The 22,231-nt window shown below is 39.6% G+C and overlaps 1 long non-coding RNA gene across 1 annotated transcript; it reads right to left on the reverse strand.

Moving 5' to 3' along the window:
• Window positions 1–741: 741 nt before the first annotated feature.
• On the reverse strand, window positions 742–21,852 carry LOC121093122. The gene is made up of 3 exons (XR_005829487.1): window positions 21,259–21,852; window positions 18,517–18,570; window positions 742–1,089 (listed from the first exon to the last, which is right to left on the reverse strand). It is a non-coding gene; the product is annotated as an uncharacterized LOC121093122 (long non-coding RNA).
• Between the last annotated feature and the right edge of the window lie 379 nt (window positions 21,853–22,231).

The following is a 22,231-nucleotide window of genomic DNA, read 5'->3' on the forward strand; positions in this document are numbered from 1 at the left end:
CAGTAATGGTGATATAAATCTGTAGTAATTTTACAGAGCTATGCCCTATTTTGAGATGTGTTATTGAGACCTCAAATTTTTTCTTATGGTAAAAAATATACATAAAAATTACTGGCATTTTCTGTTAAATAGAAGAGTGAATGAACTGAGAAACAGCTTGAAAGAAAAGTAAATGCTCAGCAGGCGGTTAAAGCATATAGGTATTTGTTCATTTTCATGTACACTAAAAAATATCCAGGCCCAAGAAACACATGCAAAATTCAGAAACTAAGGAACTGTTAGACAAGGTCCAGTAGTTTCAGTAAGAAAGAAATTGAAAAATTGTATAGGAAGAACCACATTATAATTACCCATTCAGAGTCTGCAAACAGGGACAATATTAGCCAAGTAATATATTGCAAAGGAGTTAGCAGGAGAACAGATAATTTGTTGATGCTCAGCGCTTTGCTTTGGTGGTACTGCATTAGCAGTTTTCACTCTGACCTATTTTCAGAACTGACCTATTCATTTTTTAAAAACAGCACAATTACCTCAAGAAAAGCTTCCCCCCCCCCCCCCCCCCCCCCCCTAATTTCTAATTTTTAAGTGTGAAATGAAACATCCCTTTTGCATGTTTGCATTGGGAACAGGATGGTAAGAGACAACACCTGTGATCTAGACCCTGGAACAATTCAGCAGTGTACCATAAGCTCATGGGGGCTGGCATACAGTTCTTGAAGGACAGGCTTTGTGCCAATAGGCTTAATTATTACCATATATTTCCATCTGAGAAATTGCAACCAGTAATATATATGCCATAGGGACCTCTTTCATACATCTTAGCTGGATTAGAAACATTTTGACTTTTCATTAGGCTTACAGTCATTTTTGCTTGTTACATTCTTTAGAAGAGTCGACCCAATAACCTTCTCCTTTCCAGGCATTACCTTGAAATCATGACTAAGTAAGAAAACTACATGGGGAAGAAACACTTCTTCCTCTCTGGATATTATGTACAGTCAAATTCTCACTTACGACTTCTGGAGCACTTGCAGGCAAGTTGTTAGTTCTCACCACAGAAGTCTTGCAGCACTGGAGGTATCTTTCATTCTGTAGAGTGGAGCAAAATGATGAAAACAACGCTGACAGTTGCCACTAGACTGGTCTCAAGGGAGCAGGGATGGATGGGCATGCAACATGGCTTTGGGCAAGGAGATGAAGCCTCAGCTATCAGATAGTAAGCTGTCTGCAACTGAGAGGGGACAAAGCCCATTTTCTCGAGAAACAGCAGGATGTGATTTCAGGAAGAGGACAAAACTGTGATTTCCAATCTGATCTCCTGTCCCAAGATACACTGGGTTTTATGGAGTAATGGTAAAAAAAAGTAAATACAGATGACCTAAAGCCAACATGGGGTTGTTACCATATTGTTGTGTGTCTGCTTAAAAAAGCCTGGTTCATTGGCTTTTGTCAGGAAAGATCTACATTCAGACACTACCAGCAGCATGTGGTTCCATAGCTACTGGAGAAAGCAGGGCTTGTCCTGAGGGTGTTTCAATCAAGCAGCCTAAACAGATAGTTCATTACCATCTGGATGAAGAGCTTCTCTCCAGCAGCAAGGCTGAAAGACGGCTGCCTTCTCACAGCCCCTCTGAGCTGGGCTAGGGTCCCCAGAAGTGCAAGGCAGGCACACCTCCCCATGGGACATGGGGGAATAAGCAGGTGGCAGTGGTGGGTTTTAGCAGGGACAAGACATCCTCTTTGGTGGCTCATTTTCTTTTGCTCCCTTAGTCTTGTATGTGAGGTTGCGGAGCTGAAGATGAGTGAGGGCACTGCACCAGAAATGTGTGAGGTGTCAGCATGCCAGCAGCAGGAACAGAGGGCCAGAGGGAGCTAGGTCATCAGGGGAGCTTAAATGAACCACTTAAGGAAAGGAGATGTTAACGCTACAGCTTTCTCTATCTTCCTGTATAAACCTGAGCAAAACAAATACTAATAATAACAGTAAACTCTCCATACTGAGAGCATTTCCTGGTTTAGTCTTCCCAAGCAGAAATGCCCTCAAAGCCTCTTGGTTGAGATTTATATAATCTCAGATTCTTATGTAAATTTGCACTTGGTGACCTGGCAACAATCAAAACGCTAACTGGAAAAAGATCCTGCTTCGCTTTGTTTAAACGTTCAACTTGTGCTGTGAAATTGCATTTGTAAGAGAGGAATAAACTCTGAAGCCCTTCAGCAGAAATGGATTTCACATATTTAGTGGGTGCCCCAAGGCAATTTCTTTTCTTAATGGGATCTGAGCACAGCTTTAATTTTTCACATTTTATAAGGCTTTTCCTTGAAATTACTTTTTATGTGGTTCCTCTGTTAATGGATCCTCCACACTGAGGCATGAGTAAGAGGAAAAAAATCTTTAGAGAAGGAAAAAGAAGAATCATACTGTGAAAAAGTCACATAATAAATTGGAGATTACAAGCAATAAACCTGTCTTCCATATTTTTCTTTGATAAATGCTGGTCCCATCTCCTTTAGATTTTGAAGACATTAAAATATCGAGCCCAATCTTTGTTTTTTAAAAGAATATTTTACTTGCTGGATAGAATCACAGAACTGCTTGGTCACAATATTTAATTTTCTTGGGAACTATGGCAGTTCTGATATGTTATAATGTTATGTTCCTAGGCAAGAATAGTGACCTCACCTGGAAAAAAAGCAATGTGTGCACACCTTTTCCTTAAAATAAGATACAAACAGATGAACCAGTCTTTCAGAGAGCTTTAAAGTGCCCAGTTTCTAACAGCAGAGTAATTAGGGTGGATAGCAAAGGTAGAGCAGGATAATTTTTGTTTTCTAGGAGGTTGTGTATAGTAGTTGAATCTAATATAACTCCTGGAAAATGTTCCTAGTTATTACTGAAGTTGTCAGTCTCTTCTGGTTTTGCCACTGGCATTTTACAACACTGCTGCCATTTGGTCTCAGAAGGTTTGTTTCTTTTAATGCAGCTGAGAGATGATTTTACAAATAATAAGAATATAGATAGCTCTGTTATAGCAATGAGGGACTTTTCTGAGATGCCTAATATAACAAAGATACCTTTTATTTTTCTTAGATCCTAATTTTCCCTTAAAAAATAAAAACGTGCAGAAGAATCCCATTATTGATCTGGAATCCAAAAGAGTTAGTTTCCAGTCACTGTAATTGACAAAGGCATTTACAGCTCATTAACTGCAAGATTATGTGGCACAATTCATTAAAATTCTGTTTCACTGAATGCATTTGTAAACACCTTCTGAGAAGTTTATCACTCTTTGCATAATGCTGAGCTTTCTTTCAGGAGATACATTTCTTTGCTGTTATTTACTGATATAAGAGTCTGGAGTAAGTTATGGTAAAAAAGTGCTATCTTCTCACAGCAAAGTGAAAAAAAAGGAATTGTGTTGACTCTGAAGCACAACAGGTATTAATTAAACATTGCTATACTATTTCCTTTAGACCACTGTATTTATTAAACCTCTCATTCCATTGGTTTGGTTCACATTTTTTGCAAGAAGGATTTGAATTTTAGTACAAGTCTGAAACAAAATTTACAGGACAAGCCATATTTAATTTTTCTTTCTCTGCAGCAGAGGAAGAGATCACTGCATTCCAGCCAGCAAAACCACAAATAATCTTTCCTCCCCTCTTGCCAAATAGATTTCAATTCTCTTTCATCTAGAAGCATTTATCCAGGAGAGTATCAGAGTAAATAAGCATTGTGCTCATGGTACGAGGTACAGACTTACAAACAAATGGCTAAATTTTCTATTTCAACGTCATGAGAATCTTCCTTTTTCCTAAGATAAAGTGTGTCTTTTTCTCTGTACTCTATGCAAGGACCATCCTTGCATTTGTAGATTCATTGTCTTTGAGGAGATTAAACATATCTATTTCTGTGTGTGTGTGTGCACACACATTAATGGATTTGTGCATGTTTAAGTATATGGGCTACATTAATAAATAAATATGATTGCATGTGTAAATCTTTTACACGTTAAAACTAACAACTATCCCTGGATCTTTTTAAAAGAAGTTGTGGGAGCTCAGATATGCTCAACTTAGTAACCAAATTTTCAGATGTCACTGAGCTGGTAGAATTAGCAGGACTGTCAGAATATGTGAGCACAGCTTCCTAGAAAACATGCCTGAGAAGAATGGCAAATCAAAGCACATGAGTGACAAAACTGAAGACAAGGTCATCTCCTGGTCCCTTTTTTATCTTGGTTGCATGTTCTTCTCTGTTACTCCAGAGAAAGTTTAGATTGGATATTAGGAAAAATTTCTTCACTGAAGGGATGATCAAGTGTTGGAACAGGCTGCCCAAGGGCATGGTGGAATCACCATCCCTGGAAGTGTTTAAAATACATGTTGTTGTTATGCTTAGGGATATGGTTTAGTGGTTGACTTGGCAGTGCTGGGTTAAAGGTTTGACTTGATCTTACAGGTCTTTGCCAATGTAAATGATTCTATGATTCTATGTTTTTTTGATGTGCTCCACAGGTTGTTGCAAATGCTGTAATTCACTGAAGGGGTTTACTGCAAGCAGATTAAAAAAAAAAACTTTCTTTCTTTCAACTCCTTCTCCTATAAGGAAAGGGTGAATGATTCAGGAAAACAAGCATCAGCTGAAGAATGCAAAAGCAATTAAACTGTAGGAATGATGTGGACTCTGCCCTTGGGCTTTCTGCTCTCATAGAGTCTATACAGACAACCTGACTTTGGAAAGAAACACACCTGTGACTTTTTTTCCTGCCCACTTGCAGAAAGCAAGTGATCAGGCAGGAGGAAGAGGGACAAAAGACTTTACTCTGTCTTCTCTGCTACTGGCTGAAATCACGGGAAAATAAGGGGAACACAGACATGCCAAAACTTGAAGGTGATACAGGCTGGTGTTAAAAACTAGACCAAGAAAATGATTTAGATACTTATCCCCTTTGACATTAATTTTCATTATCTGGATTGGAAGTTACTCTGTGCTGCAGTAAAGGGAGAGCTGAAGGAGAACAGGCATTAAAGTTTCTACATTGATCTTGTCTGATAACTATGCGAAGACAGGATCCAGTCCAGTCTGGGAATATTATTTGTCTGTCATTCAGTGCAACAACAGACTTGCAGAGTCAAACTGAAAGGAACCGTAACCACAATCATGTCAGTACAGTTACCTGAGATTTTCCTCGAGAAATGGTACTTTTGTTCCACACAGAAAAAGCATGACATTTGAAGTAGCCTGCAAACTAACCTGTTGGCCTGCAAGCTAACCTGCTTAAGAGATAAAAATCCAAGGTTCAAGCCCCATGTCTAGATCATGCAGAGAAGGAATTTGAACTGAGATCCTCTGCAACCCAATATAGTATCCTACTTATCATGCTATTTTGGTTGGGCTTACTGTATGGAGAACATTGCAAAGCTTTTATAAGGTGCTGTGGCAGAAGAAATACTGTAAAAACAAAAAAATCACGTACCAAGAAAATCTTTTCCAAAATGAATAGAAAGGCCTTACTTTCAAATACTTGAATGAAGAATCAGAATCTAGTTGATAAAGCAAAACAAGAGTATGAACTCTGAGCTTTGTCTTCCAGGAGCACGGAGACAGAGTTTTAGAATTTTCTGTAGAAAACATTTTGGGATATGACTTTTTTTCCCAATGTTTTAAGATAAAGCATCTGAAGAAGATTCTAATATTAAATTGTGTGCTTTCTACTGGCATTTTTTTTGCTCAGAAATCGTCTGCTATTGAAACAGCTCAGGCATGATGCATTATGGAAGAGGACTTAAGAGACAGTAAAAAGCTTCACACTACAGCATACTAATATGACTTTTCTAAGTCAAATTATTTTATTTTAAGTGTATATATTTCAAGCTCAAAGGAATACTTTGGTTTTGTTTTGATGAGAGTGAAAATCACAGAAAAAAAACAGTTTGTGGACAGCCTTACACATATGCATTCCTAAGACTTCCTTACCACCTTAGCACTGATAAAACTGAGTTATCATTCTGAGAACAAAACCACTGCTAGTGAAATGCTTATCTTCTCAGATTCCTTGTTTACCGGGGAGCTGAAGAGATGGTTGATAGAGCTGATTGAAATCTAGCTAGTTGGCCATTCACATTCACCTGAGATTTCATGGCTTCCACTTCAGTTGTCAGTCTGTCAATGCTTGTTTGAACCTTAAAAATCGTCAAGCTTTGCACAAACACAGCTCAGAGGCAGGACCCTTGATGCCTGTAATTTTCATCTTGACAAAGAAAATGTGGTTTGTGTTGTATTTATTTCCTGAAATCTTAGCAGACAACACTCATTCCTTCACAAGGGGTTATAGAACAATTGGCCAATTGTTTGAAAGATGTGTCTTTTGAGGGTAGAGAGCTTTTATTTCTGGGGTTCATCTCCTCATACTTTTTTGTCACTTCTGTGCCTAAATTGTAGGGACTGATTCTTCTCTCTAACAACATCTTATTCACATATATCTCTATTACTGTAGATGAGGTGCTGCTACCAGCATCACCATGAGCTAAATGAACTCAGAAGCTTTTCCCACTTCATTGATAAAAGCAAGTTTAAACTGTACTGCATTTCCTGGGTTGCATTTTCTTGCTTTCAACAGCAAGCTTTGCTTTTGTAACTTGTCTTCATTTAATATTCAGTCAGGTTGGGAGTACATTTAGTTTGATTACAATACACTGGAAACCTTCAAGAAGATCACTGGCCAGCTGAAGGAGTGTGGTGCATTCTGAACATCTCTGCTACTGTCTTAAGTTTTCCAAAGTCAGCTTCCCGCACAGCAGGGTCCAAGGCTATGGTGTCATCTCCCACCATCTCCATATGTCTGTTTACAGTTTTTAGCTCTAGGGATTTGCAAAATAGATAAGAACAAGACTTTTCATTCAGCCATAACGACACTTCTGCTATTCTTGACTGAACGATTTTCTTCTGGGCAAATACTGCATTCACAAAGCTGGCAAGAACTGTGCCTCTTTTCTCATTCACAGTGCTAAGGGAGAAAGATACTCACTTTGCCAGTTTGTATGAAGGCCAGGCAGGCATTTCCTAGTGTAATACTTGGGTGGGAGAATTATCCTGGATGAGCACCTAGTCTCATCTAGTCAAAATTCTTCTGCTTTATCTAAAATAAAGGTTTACATAGTAGAGATTTTCTAGTAAAGTCTTCCTTCCAGCCTGCAGAGCAAGCCAGCTATTAGCCTGTAGTGTCTCTTTCCCTTAGTGGATATTAAATCATCAGAAATTCCACTTGATGTAAGATACTTAAATAACTCTCAGATCAAAAAAGGGAGAAAATGAATCAATATCCCAGTGCTGAACACTCTCCTGCAAGGCAGCAAGTTTAATTTTAAGTCCTGCCCTACTGGGAAACTTATGGCAGAATCAGGAGCTGAGCCTGGCCTTCTGAGGCCACAAACTAGTAGCCACATCAAAGTTCAGTCAACTTTATCTTGCAGTCACCTTGCAGATAGACTCATATTAGTGTGGGTTTCTGTCAGCAATTAAGGGTCTTTGTGAAGACATTTAGTCCTGTAAGAAAAATTCATTAAATTTTTCTGACCCTTGTGGAATAACTTGTCTGCCCTGTAACTTACGATTAGTAAGAGAAGTCACAAGAGGTACAGAAAATAAATTAGTGGAGAACATGGCATTTGGGCAGGAAAAGTGTTTTCTTATCATACTGATTATACTCTGTTTTATTTACAGTATGGACAGCAGGCATTTAGCTGCACAAGAGAGATCTTTATAAATCAAGTGGTTTTATAGTCAAGCTGACATTATCATGAGCAAGAATGGATTGCCTTGGTTAGTTTAAGATTCTTGCTTCAAAGTCAACCATGCACTTAACACTTATCAACAAAAGTAACGAGCAGACACTGGTGGCCTCTGAGGGACCAGGTAGTACTGGTGGCAGTTCTTTCAGGGAGGAATTCCCATAAAACAATAGCTAATGCCTTCCTCACTGAAATAAGAGTAGGATCTGAAACCTTGAAAACTGAAATAGTTTCAGCTTTAACGTTTAAAACCTTAAAATCCTTCATATTGATGTCTGGGCCCATACAGACAAGACTGCTTGGATGAAATACACTTCCCTGAATGAGAAATGTCAGGGTTGATCAAAACTGAAGAACAGAAACTGGGCTTAGTCTGGTGCAAAACCAGAAAGGAGAATAAGTCCATATTTTCATGAACAGACACATTTCCTTTCAATTCCTTCGTTAGCTGGGGGGAAAAAAAAAAAAAAGAGAAGAAGGATGAGTGTGTTCCCCAGGTACTATATGAAGTAACTGCACTTAGACTGTTTAATAAGCAGAGGCAACATACAGTGCCTGGTAGTGCACACATCTGCTCTGCTTTCCAATGCCAAGACAATGTCCTTTATTTAAATACTGAGTACAAATTTCCAGACAAGTATTATTGACATAGATATGGTATTGCATGCTTTTGATCTCAGCAAGTATCTTGATATAACACATGGACTAATACTATTCCTACCACTATATTAATGTTTTACTGGGAAGTTGGGACACTGTTGCCATGCAGATATAGTAAATGGCTGTTCCTAGAAAGAAGTGTAATGTCTATGGTTTTGTGATCAGATCTCATCTCTGATTTGCCTTATATGCAAAGGTCTGTCTTTATCAATATGATGACCACAATAAAGCAACACAGTATTTTTGAAGGAAAAAAGAAATTATTTTTTTCTTAATTTTCTCCAAGACTGCAAATGTGGTGAGCAAAAGGTCTATGGACCTAATCTTTGGCTTTAGCTTGTAGCTGAGCAGATAATGTGGGTATTCTGCAAGGGGTTTGACATGAAAACAAACATTCTTGTGAATCTTGAAATCAGGGTGTAAGAATTTATTGCCCTACCCTACTCATGTAGGAGGTTGCTACTATTGCAACAGATCCAGCAGAAGGAAATTTACAGCTGTGCTTCAGCTGTTCAGTTTGCAGTCTAGTGTCTTAACACAAACTCACACGTTCATCAGCAGGTTAAACTGAGATACTAGGCTGAAAACTGGAGGAGCTGAATGCAAACACATGCTCTCTTCTGGAAAATCCACTTTCTTCCTACTCTCAGACCTGCCAAAACATTTAATCAGTCCTTGCCAATTACCACAATTTCTTAATGGCTTCCTGCTATTGAGGAAGTGGAGTCGAATGCAGTACTTGATAACTGCACCACAATTTTGCAAAGAGGCATTATTTTTCTTTCGAAGACTTGACAAAACTCCCTTCTCCCCTGATATCTCAGAGTTAGATTCCATCTGATCAAGGTGGGGCTCACCTAGTAAGTGATTAAATAAAAGGAAAATCTTAGGCAATAGGTTTGGATTCCCCTCTCCACTGCCCTGATTTTTTAGACATAGTTCCAAGAAAACCAAACCCCTCTGTGGAGAGGTCCAAGCCACCACACTTCAGCCCCTTGGTCTGTGCCACACCCCCTGCGCGCTGCCCACGCGGCCTGACGGGCAGTCTCTGGGCTGCCTTGGGCAGGGCCAGGTTCTCAATGTCACTGGGAGAAAGGTATCCCCAGAAGGCTGTGAACTGAATCTGAAGAACACTACTGACCTGGAAAGGACCCAGGCTGATTTTCAGGATTGATTGCCAAGCCCGGTTTCCAAGTTCCTGCATGATATATAGTCCTCTTAGGAATACTCTTGTGGAATAGTAGAGAGGAAAAGGAGAGAACTGCAACAAAAGCAAGTGTTGTATTCTCTTTCACAGTATTCTCATCTGATACAGGCTTCACAGCTCCTTTAAAGCTACTGTAGGATAATCTGATGGAAGGTACCAGGCTTTTCTCATCTATCCCTAGAGCACTCAGATCCCACTATAAATTTGGAATATTGCAAACCTTTAGCAAACTGTCTCTGAAGTACACAATGAAATGTATAATGAAAATGAAATGGACAGTAGCCAGCACGTACAAAAGCAATCTGTCACTGTAAGTCATTTCTACACAATCCGAAAATGTTGCACACAGAAGGTGTACTATCAGTCAAAAGCAGAGGAGCTTGAATGTAAAGTAGCCCTAAGCTTCTTTGTACCATGGGTCTTTAATTAGACCTAACAAATGAATATGAATCTGGAGGAGGAGAGTTGGCAGGAGACTGCTGCTGACAATGCTCATCACAATGAACAGTGGTGTTTTGACTCCATAGTGCAGATAAAAGCAAATATGTATCCTTTGTTTCTATAAGAGGATGCAACATGCATTACACAGACCCACACACACAAAAATAATCAATGTGTGGGACTTCCAAGGCTCAGTTTCTAGTGGGCACAAGGTACAAATGAAAAAATTCATTGAGGACAATGATCCAACACTTAACCCCAAGTCTGTTTTCTTTAGAATTCGAAAATGCTGTTTCAAAAAACAATGATACAGAAGAGCCCATACACAAAAACGAGGAGATAGATGAAAACATAGGAGACTTGGAAGGATTAATATTAATTTCATTCCACTTTATCATTCATACTGACATTTTTTCCTAAAGACCTCATTCCTTGAAGGAAGGATGACTTGAACTCAGTAACAGATTTTTTCTACATCAGGAAGAAGAATAGATAGTGTTTCAAAACATGTGAGATTATGTTTTTTTGCTCAAGGGACAAGGCAGATAACAGTTTGAGCTCTTGGTGCAACAGTCCCCAGGGAACCGGGACTGCTGGCTAGCTGGAACAGGGATGTGACTCAGAGTAGGGAAACAGCATTGCTACTGTGTATGGCATCAATAACATCTTCAGTTTCTGCTCTCAGCATTTAAGACTTACTGCAAGGAACCACGTCACAGAGGGAATGTGGGTTATGCTGGGGGGGAGATCCTGTTAGACCACAACTTTTCTCACTTCTGGGGGAGAAGGAAGTTTTGAGAGCAGCTGGCTACAATTTAGCAGCAAGAGGTAGGAACTACAAACTGAGGCTTGATGACTTTGCTAGAAACTTGTGAGTTTCTTGGACCTTAAGTATGACAACAGTACAATTTGCGTTTTGAACTCTGTTACTGGAATTCTTTAGATTAAAAAAGCTTGTATTCTTTGGTAGAACTTCAAATCCACTTGGGGAGTTTTGTTTTAAAATATGGTCCTATGTCAGCCAGAACGTATAGGCTTAATACAAAATAATCATGGCATGAATTTCCCCAACTTTCACTGTGAACTGTGAATTCTAATGACTGTGACATTGGCCTTGAAAATGTATTGGTCAAACTATTAACTCTGATGTCTTCTATAGCTGATCTGCTTTGTTCCAAGTGAGCGAGAGTGAGGTGTTTTAGCAGCAAGAATCTTTATCATCAGAATTTTAAATATTCAAATGAGTTCTTAACTGAAAGATCTTTGAAATAAAATATTTTCCTAATAGTTTTGAAGATTATGTTTCAAAGGTGTAGGAAAAATGTTTCTTAAAAATTAAATTCTCACTTCCTAAAAGATGAATACAAATTAAGGTTAAAACCTAATTAACCTGCTTTTTTTTTTTTTTTTTTTCCCTTGTGTGTGTGTTTTAAGGGAATATGATTCCTTCTCTTCTGACTTCACAAATGTATTTGGAAGGTGCTGTGGAAATAAATGAAATTCATGGCTTGTTGTGGGTAGAAATTTTATTTATCTTCCAAGAACAAGATCTGCTCAGTTCATCTCACTTCAGCCTGGCTGACTGAAGTTACAGCTCTTACTCAGAATGCTTACTTCAAGACTTTTGGATCCCAATTTATGCACAGACGAAAGCAGAAATCTGACTTCAATAATTCTTAGAACAAACCAGGGCCCTGGGAAGCATGAAGAGTATGTGAAGATGAAAAAAAAAACCACAGTAAAACTGAGTATTGCTTTTGTGCGTCTTCAAAGTGATTCAGTCCCAGATAGAGGAAGACTTGAGTTGTTACTCTTTTCTTTTTACTTACATGAACTCAGTCCTCCTGCTGACCATCTCACAGAGCTTCTTGCCTGCTGTGAGATGTTAAAAGAAGAGGTGGGGGGAGACCACGCATATTAAAAATACAGAAATTATAGACTGCTGTGGGAGTTGGTTTGTAGCTCCAAGTGCAAGAGCCATGGAGTTAGCGAAAGTCAGCAGTGCTGAGGAAGGAGCCAGCCAGCTCTCTGTGAAGGCCTGTGATTGACAGCTTCTTCATGAGAGGGATGTGATGGAAAGACAAAGAGGAGGCAGTACCATAGATCTGGAGAGCCCTGAAGGTCAGCGTGGGCAGCTGTCTCCTGAATTACCTAACTGGAGATAAGAACACTCAGGAAAAATCTATCGAGGAAATATTCATTGAGGGAGAATGCAAGGATGGAGATTTTAGTGATTTTTCCTCCCTGTGTATATAAGATGGACAGAAAAAGCTGTTAGGGAAGTGCTGACAAAGATGTAGGCCTCAAGGAAGAACTACACTTACATTTTTTTTATATGATCCTGGAGGAAAAAATCCTAGCTCTAAATGTACTGTGATCTAAGATACACTTGGTTGTGCAACTCTTGTTCTCTGGATTAATAAAGCCTATTTGCTGCCTCTGGATACTGCACCATAGGCTGTGGTACTGTGGGTCCATGTTGAAGACACTTAGAATCATAGAATCGTTGAGGTTCGAAAAGACCTTTAAGATCATTGAGTCTAACCATTAACCCAGCACTGCCAAGTCCACTACTAAGCCATATCCCTGAGTGCCACAGCTACACGCCTTTTAAATACCTCCAGGGATGGTGACTCAACCGCCTCCCTGGGCAGCCTGTTCCAGTGCTTGACAACCCTTTCAGTGAAGGATTTTCTCCTAATATCCAGTCTAAACCTCCCCCGGCACAACTTGAAGCCATTTCCTCTTGTCCTATCACTTATTACTTGGGAGTAGAGATCTATCCCCCCCTTGTTACATGTCTGTCTCCACTGAGCTTCTGAGATCCTAGAGGTGCATTTAGCTCTTCAAGTGTCCTTTATGTGCCTTCACATGCAGCTGTCCTTTTGATAGTCACAGGGCTTGCTGAAAACATCTGGTAGGAAAAAAGTGCTACTCTTCTGTGCTCATCTTTGACAGAAATGAAGAAAACTATGATTAAAACCCATCTAAAGTGTTTCACCTGTTTCACCATATTTTAATGAAAAAAAGATCTATAGAAAAGGTTCTTCACAAAACTGAGAAGCTGGGTGGTAATTGCTTTAGACAGCTGATAAAGATAAGGTTTGTACAAAGAGAAACACACAGGACAAAATGCCAAAGTAGTGAGAAAGGTCTCACTGCTGTGAGTGGGCTTTTGAGAAGAGATGGGTCAAATCACAAAAATTAGATTCAGATCTCACATAAGACCCTGCCCTCTTCAGCTGCTATTAAAGATCAAGCTCATTTCTGGCTGCAGCATCCTCCTCCTCTGCACCTGAAGGCAGAGATGAGAAGCAAGATTGCACCACAGTTTCACAGCACATTAGACAAGGTGATGTCACCCCTTGAGATGAGAGGAAAGTCAACAGGTCACAGGCAGTGTCAGAGCAGCACTGCCCAGCAGCCACACCAAAGCAGGGAAAACGATGCTGCCCACTCCTCTGTACAGCAAAAGGCAAGGCAAGTTGGGATCTAAGTTTTACTTGTCAGGTATGTGGCTAAGGGCAGAAAAAGTTTGGTAATTATGAGGGAATTAAGAAATTCCACAGCTATTGTGTTTTTCACAGAAAAAAAAAGAAAAAAGAAGAAAAAAGGAAATGCCTCTGATTCGCAGTCACTCCCTCCTTTACTGCCCAGCAGTGGAGCTCAGTGAGAAAATAAGATCTTTCTGTAACCATTTTCTGCCTCAAAATGAGAAGGTATCTCAGAGTGCCTCAAATATTGTTGCTGCCTTGCAACAGCAAGTAGCATTCAGTGTACTCATTTATAACTGATGGGAGGAAGCAAAGAGATAAGAACAGGCTCTAATATTTTATTACCACTTCTAATCTGATTAATCCAATTTAGTTTGAGGAATGTAAAGAAAGAAAATAGTAATTCTTTGTACTCCAGTCTCACTTTTCATTACAAGTGCCTAATGAATGTTAATGAATTAATTTTTCAGACACCTTTCTGAAGCAAAGTATTTTTGCACCTGACCTGCCCTCACCGAGAAAAGGAGGGGTAAAATGACTAAATTCTACAGGTCTTTTACATTAATCATTTATATATATATCTATTATTCATTTTGCAGGCAGGTAAAAAGATTCAGCAATTAAGTCTTCGTCAGAAATCATGGAAATTGAAATAAGAGAAAGTAAAAGAGATTACTGGCTTCTAGTCCTTTAAACACAAGAAGAAACCTTATCTAACTGTGCATTACAGTTTTTTCAGTCCAGTTTCAGAAAGTAAAAGTAGAGGATTTTTGTTTTTCTTTTACATTTGAAAATTTCTAATTAGTACTGTGTTATACATTACGGGATACGAAAATTAATGTGAGAAATATTAGTACTTTAAAAATCAGCCTACACCGGAAAATTGCTAGATTTAGTGTAGCAAATTTGTGGCATAAAATGTTAATTTGTTCTCATGCTTTTTGGGTACTGCTAATATATACATACATATACATAAAATATGTATATACGCTCACAGTGTTGGAATGTGGGGTGACATATGACTGACTGAATCTCTGTCCTCTTATATTTTGCTCATCCCTTGGCTAAGATAGGAATGCAGAAAATATCATACACCTCTGGATTGAATTAATAATAGAAATAGTACACAGACATCCCAGTTAAAGATTTTTAAACTAATAAAAGTAATAACTTCAAAAACCCACAGTCAACATATTCCATTAATTAACAGAATATGCCAAGAGTTCTTATATAACTACAAAGCTCTGGAGATATAATGTAATTTCATGCTGGCTCTTCTTGCACTGCTTATTGCTTTAAAGTAACTGTATCACTGAAAGTATTTAAGAGAGCAATTGCTCTTGGGGATGTAAAAATCCTTAGATGTTTGCATCTAAATAAACCGGCAGTCCCATTAAAATCAAGATAAAGTCACATTATCAAACAAGTGGTAATTAGAGTAGTGATTCTTTCTGCATGAACAAAACCCCTGAAAAGTATTAATTAGTGATTAATATCACCTGAGATTAAGCTGAGCTGATAATAAATTTAAGTGCTCAAGTTCATGTTATATAGTATGTATTTTGCCAATTAAATAGCTTAGACTGGTGCAAGAATTTATGGACAGACACTCTAATGATTTTGTACCAGTGAAATGTAGGTTTATATATTTTAAACCACTGTGCTACATTTTATTGTTTCTCTCAATAGAGGATTAGAGTAAAACAGTTTTAGTCTCCCGAAAGATTATTAGGCCTCATTTTGCTCTTGTTTAGACCCAGACACAGGAAAACAGCAAGTTCATGAGGGCTCAGCAATGCTCGAGATCTTTGCAGTGTTTCCCTTTTGCACCGACACAGGCTTGTGGTGCTCAGTACTCTGACTGCGGGAGTCGTACACATCTCTCAAACACCTGGAAGCTGTTCCTAAAATCACAGTTGTCTTGTTTGTTTCCTACAACTTGTTAAAATATTTTGTTTCACATTTTCCAGCTTTTCTTGGCAAAGATACTAGTGTAGAAGCACTCTCTTTTTTGGAAAAAAAAATAATATTTGCATGAGTCACACTATTCTGGGTTCTCCAAACTTATAAAACAATTGCTGAAGGTGGGGGGTGGCATGAGGGAATTATCTAAGCTGGCAGTGACATATCATGCTGACAGCCATGTTTTCATGGTGCTGGTTGTTCTTGTTAGCAGTAGATGAAATGAACATTTTCCCAGTTTGAATATTCCAGTGTTTTGATCAGGGAAACAAATCCCACAAAGCATCTGCTGATCCCCAGTGCTTCCTACATCCAGCCTGGATGGTCTGGTTGGCCAGCTCCCCTCCCAACTTCTGGGCGTCCTTCATTTGGCCTTTCTTGGAGCCAGGGGAAGGAGGAACATGAAAACAAACAACAGCCAGGCCAGAAACACCCAACTGGTGTGCACGCTGGCACCTCTGCATGCTGGAGGCAGCTCTGGATTAAGGACTGCAGAGAAACCAACTATTTGGCTCCATGTCTGGGTTTATTTCATCTACGTTTTTCTTCAACTCTACCATTACCACAACAATGGCCCCTGGCTGCCTTCACTCTGGGCACTGATCCAGGGACAGTATTTGGTGTTTGAGGCACAGATTGCCTGTAAAGCTCAAGGGCAGCAGCAACCTTAAGACCACGGTGACGTTCAGCTGATGAAAGAAGATGGAAATTCACGTTGCGCCTGCATGGATTGTTTTCTTATGCTGAAACATTGCACAATTAATCTGAATCTTGGTGCATTTGATTTTTGTCTGACAATCCTTGAGGTTCATTCATCTAAAGGAGTTCTGAGGCAGTTCAGCTGATATCCTAATTTCTCCTACTTAGGCAGCAGTTGCTGTTCATGGGCAGTACTGCAATAACACAATTGAAAAGGCTGTCCTGGCTCTGTGCTAAAATAGAAATTAGACCAGCTAAATTGTAAAGTGGGCCCTAACAGTGCAGATTTTGTGACTAATAAAAAAAAGTCTTTTCATACAAGCCATTACTGCTGCTGATTCATAGAGAAGACACAAACATGTGAACATATTTCTGCTGGAAACTGCCACTCACATGTTACAGAAAGGCTGCCTACCATGGCCAACATATCACAGAAAGGCTTTGTCACCTTAGGCAGCCATCTCCTTGATCTGTGTGCTGTGTGCACACACCTCTCCCACCTGCTGGCTCGGTGAGCTCCTAACATGGAAATAAGACCCTTCAAGAGGGCACAGGGCTATGCAGACAGATGGGCAGGAGTATCAGCACACCAGAGAAAGAGAATATATTTCAGGGATTGAGTAACTGGCCCTGAATACTCATCTAGGAATGTCACTACAGCAGTTTGGGTTGGATGCCTGTGCATGAGATCGAAGGGATACCCTATTGCCTCACCACTGCAGCACAGGGCATGGTGAATTAAGCACTTAGCATTTATATGGTGCTTATATGGTCAAAGCACTGTCCTGACATTACATATTGAAACGGTACAGCACCCTTCAGAGAAAAGTACGGCCTTCACTTCACTGATGGGAAAAAGAGATGGGAAAAATCGTGTATTTTGGCCATCAGCAGCAGAATCAGGATTCTGCCAGGATCTCCCAGCTCCCTGCCTGGTGCTTATTTCTTTAAGCTCATCTATGCAAAAGGCAATGTGTGCTAGTCTGTAATTGCCAAAGGGGAAATTCTGTTTCTAGGGACTTATTTCTTTGCAAGTTGATTTCCATTGCCTGCAAGAAACATTTATTGACCTCAGTAAAAGACAAAACTTTCCCTGAATTCTCTGACCATACTCCCAGTCCATGCCTTCTGCGGTACACAGGTTTGTGTGTGATCACCACATAAGAGAGGCACTGATTTTCATCCATGTTTAGTTTAAAGAAAAAATTAAGATGCTTCTCTAAGCATTTATCCCTCTTTGCCACTGCAGTGCCAAACAACTCAGTAGAGTTTTATATTATTTAGTTACAGTACCTACAGATAGACAAGAAAGCATTTTTTAATGGAAACATTTCCTTTTCTGTGGGGAATTCTGGAGCCAAATGTACAGTTTCCCTGTTGGGCCCTCTCACCGAGATGACTGGCTGTGCTAACAGAACCACATCATGCTGCAAAACTGGGAGCTGCAGCAAGGTAGTCTCTGCTGTCACAAATTTTGTTTGCTGATGCTGCTAGAGCTATGCTGATGGCACTGTAGCTGAAGACTTGGCATGTGCTAGGGTGCAGCTGCATGGAGCTAGGCTGGGATGGAGAGCACAGGGACTCCCACAACTGCCCCGGGGCCCCTCCAGCATCATGTTCAGCAACCATCCTCTCTGCTGGCCCCAGGGACACCTGAAGCCTTCACAGCAGGGACATACTTATGTATTACTCCAGCTGCTTGGGAACATCTATAACCCAGCAGTCCATAAGATGAAAACATTTGAGGACAGCTTCAGTCCCTCTGGTATTTCAGTTCATCAGCACAAGGTGACAGTTGTGGGAGAGAAAGGGCACAAACTTTTTAGAAACTACTCCTTCCACCCACAGACTCCTTTCTGTGGAGTAAATGGGCACAGACTGATCCTTAATGTGGGAAATAATGATCAATATTTAGCTAGGAGAACTGATGAACATTATATTTATTATGTAAGTCCGTAAAGGCACTTCAGTCCCTGTATTCAACTTACCACTTTTAATACAGCAGGAATAAAAAAGCCTCCTCACACTCTGTTCTTTTCTATAACAGGCAAACTATAATGTTCTTTGCTCTCATGCTGCTTCATTTTCAAACACAGCACATGTAAACAAATTTAGCGATAAATTATGCATAAGTGTAATAGCAACAAATATTTCAGGGAACTAACTGGCAAGTTTATTCTGTGAATATGAATGATAAATAATTGCTTTATTTGCTTAAACTAGCTTGAATGTATATTTAAAACACTTGGCCTTCCATACCTTCTCAAGTCAATGACGAAATCCTCTGCACTACCAGTGGGCCTAGGATTTTATCTGTGAAAAGAATAAATTAACCATAATTTTAAAATTTATTCCCTAAATGAATTAATAGTAATTGATCTTGCCTAGTATTTTTCACTGATTCACCTTCCTTGTGTTACACATGTTGATGGGAAATCATTCAGGTTTTTCTGCTAGGCCTTACTGCAGAAGACTGCTGCATCCAGTGTTGGACTTGCATTACATTATGCTGAGAAACTGTAAGTCTCTGAACAATACAATTTATTTGTATATTTACAATTGAAAAATTATTATTAGCCTGGTTTTATCCCAATACTGACTAGAGCAGCCTTTTGTAACAGGAAAAAATGAAATTCTTGTATTAGGGCAGTGATTGTCCCCCTGTGCTCAGCACTGGTGAGGCTGCGCCTCAAATCCCACGTTCAGTTTTGGGCCCCTCGTTACAGCAGGGACATGGAGGTGCTGGAGCGTGTCCAGAGATGGGCAACGGAGCTGGGGAAGGGTCTGGAGCACAAGTCTTGTGAGGAGCAGCTGAGGGAACTGGGGCGGTTTAGCCTGGAGAAGAGGAGGCTCAGGGGGGACCTTATTGCTCTCTACAGCTGCCTGAAAGGGGGTTGTAGGCAGGTGGGGGTCAGTCTCTTCTCCCAAGTAACAATCAACAGGACAAGAGGAAACAGCTTCAAGTTGTGCCGGGAGAGGTTTAGGCCAGAGATTAGGAAAATTTTCTTCACTGAAAGGGTGTCAAGCATTGGAACAGGCTGCCCAGGGAGATGGTTGAGTCACCAGTATTCAAAAGGCATGTAGATGTGGTGCTTAGGGACATGGCACAGTGGTGGACTTGGCAGAGCTAGGTTAACAGTTGGACTCCATGTTCTTAAAGTTTTTTTTCCAGTCTAAATGATTCTATGATCCTATGAAGATCAGTGGGTGTTGTATCACAGTCTTAAGGCATGATACAAAACTAAGGGATTGGATTAATAGCAAAATAACTCAGATTATCCAGGCCAAAGCAAATTGCAAAGTAACTGACATGTTTTCTATGCAAAGCATTCAGTATCTCTGCACTTACATACTTGTTTTTTCTGCTTGCTTCTGGGAGTTGATGACTACACCTAACCTAAATCAAATATTTGTTGTATTCTTGCTTCGCAAACGAGACACCACTGATAAAAATTATTAAAGCTTAGTAAAATTAGGTAGCAATTCATTATTGAAGCTATGTATCAAGAGAAGAGCTATATATTGATAACTGTCTAGAACTGCACTTAATTCAAAAATTGCAAAAAAGAAGGAAGTTACTCAAGGTCGCAGATAAAGCAACTTTTACACCTTCAGGTTCTCAAATTACCAAGACCCCTCCTGCCTCAAAGAAACCTAACCAGACAGACATTAATGTTAGAAGAGAATATCACTATTGTCTTTTTTTTTTTTTTGCCAGAGGTGCAATACCGCCTGATGAGCTTTAATGTCTGTAATGACTTTGAACCACTGAATGCACTTAAAAAAAAATACTAGATCCTGGTTTGCAGACTCACAGGAGTGGAAACTGTCTTGTATCTGCAGCAGCCCCATGATTACTGGAACCGAAGCTAGCATACTAAAAAAAGCACAAAATTCATAGATCATTTGATTTTTATGATATCAGAAGTCAAAGGCATATTGCACATCTGAAATAGTTTGTAGTGATTTCAGAAAAACAGGACGAAGAGAGTGGGTGTCTGCACACTGTGGTGCAGGATCTAGTTCTGACAAGTCATTATTGAGATTTACCTAAGGGCACCAGGTTGTAAGCTGACCAAACTAGACAAAATGCAGTTATCTGAATAGAAATGACTTTGAAATTTGGAATAATATCTCAGATCCTTAATATAATATGGAATTTCTACAGATAGCCAGGGCTGATTTTTTACATTTTGCCTGTATATCATCACCCTAATAATTTATTTCTAGTTCATCAAAAGGGAATTTTGACCTGTAGCTCAGCATACTTTTAAGGCAATATAAATGCTGAATTGGAATCAGACAGACAAGATGGAACATCTATCCACACATACTTCCCTTAAGATTTTAATGGGCATGAGAGGTCACTCATTTACCTGCAGACTACATTGCCATAGGAGATGGCACAGCTGCAGACATACTGTTTTTTTTTTTTTAGGGACTTGCTGGGGAAAAATACTTCACATGAAAGCATACCAATTTGCGTTTCTCTTGTTGCATGCTAGAGGAAAAACTTAACTGCTTCACATCACAGTTGTTTTGACAGAAGAGGGAGGAAGAGAGTATTTGAATAAAAAACCAGAAATCCCACAAACCAAAAACCTTCCTGTTAGACATGGGGGTCTCAGGTTTGCGTTCCTGAGCTTGATCAGGCAGAACATTTCGCTTCCATATTCAGCTTGGGGGTAGGAAGGGAAAAGGCTGCAGCCTCCTACTTATTCTGGGATCAGTTCCCAAATTTTCATTCTTAGTGCTCTTATTGAGCCAAGGAAACATTCCCAACATGGAAATGCTTTTTATATTGGTAAAGTTCCATTAAAATGATATTTTTGAACAGGTGCTGTGCCCTTTCCAGTGAACACCACTGATTAACCAGCAAAATGCCAAGTTTGCTTTTTAAGAGAGGAACACACTGATTAACAGGAAATTTTACTGTTAAAGAAACAGAGATCATTCCCCCACTGCCCCACCAAGAGTTTCATGCTGAATTGCAGTTCTTACCATGCTGAAGTTATAAACTGGGTGCTCCAGTGACAGCATTCTGGTTGTTATCATATCATTTCACTTCTTTCCAGAGGATAAGAGTAAAGCTGAGGCTTTCAGATAACATTTCAATTGGCTGTAGCTGAAACAAGGGAGCTGTGGCAATGGTTGGCAAAGGAAGGAGACCATTTGCTTCAGGGATTGCTGGTAGCCAGGATATCCATGTGCCTTATTCTTCAGAGAAATAAGAAGAATTTCCTTTTATTGCAGAACAGTTTCATGCTCACTAACTTCATGATATTCCTTTGGTTTTCATCAACTCCAAGCTACGTAGTGACGAGCAGCTCAGTCTAGGAGCATAACAGGGTGAATATGAAGTTACTTACAGCAGCTTTTAAGGCAAGAGATGTTCCACACTGGCTGTGAGCACTTAAAGTCCCATAGAGGCTCTTTAAAAGAGCCTTAACCATTCATTTTGATTTTTAAATGTAAAGAGAAAAAAACCTTTCCAATATTACTATAGAAAAAAAAATAATCAAGGCAGAGTTAATTCTATGAAGGACCAGAAAATAGTTTCCCTGAATAAGAAGAAAATAGTTTTGAAACCCAAACTGTCTGTCAAAGAGCTCCACCTGTACCTAGGACACTTGTTTATGGGTAAAGCATAACACAGCCTGGCATGTATTTTTATATAGGTATATATATACACACCTACCATGACAAATAATAAAAAAAAATGCATAGAGATGGCAAAATCATTTAGCTTTTAATCTAAATCCCAGAATTGCATGCTTAGCACAGATTCTCCATCCACTCAAAATCCTACTACTTCTTGCTCCTTTTCTCTTTTTGTAGACCTTGCTCTAAATCCTAATCTAGAAATCTGGTACTCATAGAAAGCAGAGGAACCTTCAGTAGTCTTTCCAACTGCTTCAGCTCCTCCAGCCTTCCCATGCTGCCATTCTAGCCCACCTAACAGCTCCCACAGCCT

Source organism: Falco naumanni, chromosome 8, assembly GCF_017639655.2.
Source record: "Falco naumanni isolate bFalNau1 chromosome 8, bFalNau1.pat, whole genome shotgun sequence".
NCBI classification, from domain to species: domain Eukaryota; kingdom Metazoa; phylum Chordata; class Aves; order Falconiformes; family Falconidae; genus Falco; species Falco naumanni.